The sequence below is a fragment of the Mercurialis annua genome, linkage group LG5 (assembly GCF_937616625.2).
Source record: "Mercurialis annua linkage group LG5, ddMerAnnu1.2, whole genome shotgun sequence".
NCBI classification, from domain to species: domain Eukaryota; kingdom Viridiplantae; phylum Streptophyta; class Magnoliopsida; order Malpighiales; family Euphorbiaceae; genus Mercurialis; species Mercurialis annua.
Window position 1 is genome coordinate 32,034,233 of NC_065574.1, and position 4,195 is coordinate 32,038,427.

Below are 4,195 nucleotides of genomic sequence, written 5' to 3' on the forward strand. Positions count from 1 at the left end.
ATAAAAGAAAGTGTTTCTTTTGTGAAACCGAAAGACATTGAAATGTAAATTGCATTAAGTATTGTGAATACTTAGAGGGCAATGAACAGAGAAACGAAAATTCCATCAAGAATGTGTCTATCTCATGTTCCAATATCAATTGCTCATTTAAAAGTTTGGGTATTGAATACCGATGCTAATTCTCATATTTATTTATCTTTTACGGATTTAGTAAAAGTGAGAAAGATAAGAAAAAGATGAAGTAATCTTAAAGCTCGGGAATGACGCAAGCGTTGCGATAAGAGCTATAGGATCAACTTCAATTTTCTTAAGTAAACATAAGTTGTACTTAAATAAGTATTTTTGTACTTACCCAATATATATAGAAATATCATGTCCGAATTTGTATGACAAATTTGGTAGTTGATTTTCTATTTACAAAGAATGTTTGTAGTGCTATGTTTAATAATACGTAGTGGGGTATAAGTATGTACAAAATGGTCTTTATTATTTGAATAAAGATGTTTAATACAAAAGATCTTTTGAAAATTAATACCATAAGTTATCAAATCTCTAAACAACTTTGGCACTTATGATTAGGAGATATTGTAAAAGATAGACTTAACAAATTAGATAGGATGGGAATCTTGAGAAATCAAGATTTTGCATCGCTTCCGATTTGTGAGTCGTATCTTAAAGGCAACATGGCCTGATTATTCTTTGTGCGACAAAGTGGTAGAGCCATATCATACATAGTGATGTATATGGTACATTTACAGAAACAGAACAAGGTAGATACTTATACTTCATTTCCTAAATCGATGAATTATCACGATATAGTTAAGTTTATCTTATGAAGAACAAACATAAAGATTTTGAAATGTTCAAATGACTTCAAAAATGAAGTAGAAAACTAAATAGGAAAAAGTATTAGGACTTTACGATGTGATAGAAAAGGAAAGAATACTTGAGTACAGAATTTGGTACGTTCCTAAAAGGAATGTGGTATTATATTTCAACTTACTCCTTGTGAACACCATGGTTGAATGGTGCGTCTGTCAAGAAGGAGGTATCGTACATTGTGGGACATTATACGATCAATAATGAGCTAAATACTGACTTATCCATCTTATTATGGGGTCATGCACTTCTTATTGCAAATAAAATTCTATATTGAATTCCAACTAAATCCTCTCCATACTTACCTTATGACATATGGTATGGAATAAAGTCTTAAGGATTTTAAGATTTGAGGGTGTTCGAAACATATCATGTAACTGATATCCGATAAATTTGGAGTCAAAATTAATCATGGAAAGGTTATGTTTGATATCCTAAAGACAGTTTAGGATATTGTTTCTATATTCGAACCGAACAAACAATCGTTGTTTATCGGTGGTTGTCTTTCTTGATAAAGTGTTTATTCAAGAGGGAGACTAAGAAAGGATTATAGAATTAGATGAGGAGTTATCTAGTTACCAACAAAATAATGAATCAATGAAGATTGAACAAACCCACTAAAAGCCAGAGTTAGTAAAAAATGTATCTACATGAACATCTCGAAGATCAAGTAGAGTATCTCGTCCACCGGAGAGAGATGGTTTTCCCGCATGATAAACAAGAGTTGTTTAGTCATGGAGAAAAAGATAAAGTGTTGATCCCTCTACTTATGATGAATCTATATGCGAAATAGATTCTTCAAAATGGTTTGAAGAATTAAAATCTAAAATGGATTCCATGTATAATTAACAAATTTTTGGAACTAGTCGATCCATCTGAAGGTATTATACCAATAAGGATTATATGGATCTTCATGTGTAAAATTGGTACTAATGGAATGGTCAAGACCTTTAAAGCAAGGCTTGTTGCAAAAAGTGTTTTGCTAGATGCAAGAAGTCGTATTCTAAATACACGTTCTCGCCGGTAGCCATGCTTAAGTCCATCAAGAATTTTCTTACCAAGGCTACACATTTAGATTATGTGGATGTAAGAACAACATTCCCAAATGGTTAAATTAAGGAGTATATCTATATAGAACAAGCCGAGGATTTTTAATTAAAAAAAAAGGTTCCAAGGCGTGTAAGCTATAATGATTCATAATGGATGGAAAGAAAGCTTCGAGATTCGTCGTCTTGATAAAGCCGTAAGGAGTTACGAATTTATTAAAAACGATGATAAACCCAATGTTTACAAGAAGGTTAGTGGGAGCAGACTCACTTTCATGATCTTGCATGTAGATAACTTATTACTAATAAATAATAATATCAGAATGTTAACTTTTGTAAAACTTTGGTTTATATAATACGTACTCTATCAAAGACCTCGGAGAGGTAGCCTAAATTCTCAATATTAGACTCTATGGAGATAGATCAAAGAGAATAATTAGTTTACCCTAAAGGCTTTTCTTAGAAAAGAAATCGAAGTAGTTCAATATGGAAGTTCTAAGAGAGGATTGATACTAGTTAGGCATGAAATTCTTTTTTCAAAGGGAGTGTCTTCCGAGACTTTTGAAGAAAGAAAGACTCTAGCAAAGATACCATAGGCTTCGGAAATTGTTAGTTTGATGTATGTGTTGTCACTTACAAAGCTAGAAATTGTCAATGCGGTTAGTGGGACTAGTCGGTTTCAATCCAATCCACATTGAGAATATTGGATGGTTGTTAATGATATCTTTATGTACTTTTTAAGAACTAAAGATATGGGATTAACAAATGGAGAACTAGATTTTTAAGTAGACCGTTTTACAGATTCTGATTAATAATCAGATATGGATAATAGAGAGTCTATCTCCGGATTCATATTTATCTATAATGAAGGAGTAGTGGGCTAGAAGTGTTATAAGCAAGAATCAACTCTATATTCCATTATAGAAGCCGAGTATATTATGACATGAGATGTCGTAATAGAAGGTGTTTGGATAAATTAGTTAGTAACTGAACTAAGTACGGTTTTCTTCCATTAAAGTCAACAGTTCCTCTTTTCTGCGACCATAATGGGGCTACTGCCCTAGCAAAAGAAACCGGATCTCACTACTTATCCGAACATAAGGAATGGCATTATCATATTATCAAAAGAAATTGTTGGAAAGAGAAAATTGTTTCTCTAAAAGATAACATCAACCAATAACACGGTTGACCCATTGACAAAGCCCATGAAATGGAGTCATTAAGGTTTACATGACTTAGAGTCATTAAGGTTTACATGACTTAGAGTCATTAATATTTACATCATGTAAAGATAGGGCTTAGATATAGTTGTCAATGGCACTAGTGCAAGTGGGAGATTGTTAGTAGTATGTGCCCTAGGGCCATTTAATCGTGTATATTTGTAAAAATAATCCCAATGACAAAGATATATATATTTTATGTGAACTAAGTGTCTTATTAACTAAGTGTTCATTTATTACGCATTGTCCTCATCACATTGTGATAGAATCAATTTTTAAGGTGTTAAGAATATGAGTGACAGATTCTATTATATAAGTGATCTAAATAATCGTTCACGATCGATGGGATACTACGAATAAGGGCATCGCATTAACCTGCAAAGATCGTCACCTCTGTTTATTCTTCTGATTAGTAAAGAGTTACTAAATTATAGGAAGTAGTGAGTCTCATACTACTTGACAAAATCTTGAGAAATCAAGATTTTGCATCGCTTCCGATTTGTGAGTCGTATCTAAAAGGCAACATGGCCTGATTATTCTTTGTAGGACAAAGTGGTAGAGCCAAAGCTGTTTAAAAGATCATACATAGTGATGTATATGGTACATTTACAAAAACAGAACAAGGTAGATACTTATACTTCATTTCCTAAATCGATGAATTATCACGATATAGTTAAGTTTATCTTATGAAGAACAAACATAAAGATTTTGAAATGTTCAAATGACTTCAAAAATGAAGTAGAAAACTAAATAGGAAAAAGTATTAGGACTTTACGATGTGATAGAAAAGGAAAGAATACTTGAGTACAGAATTTGGTACGTTCCTAAAAGGAATGTGGTATTATATTTCAACTTACTCCTTGGGAACACCATGGTTGAATGGTGCGTCTGTCAAGAAGGAGGTATCGTACATTGTGGGACATTATACGATCAATAATGAGCTAAATACTGACTTGTCCATCTTATTATGGGGTCATGCACTTCTTATTGCAAATAAAATTCTATATTGAATTCCAACTAAATCCTCTCCATACTTACCTTATGACATAT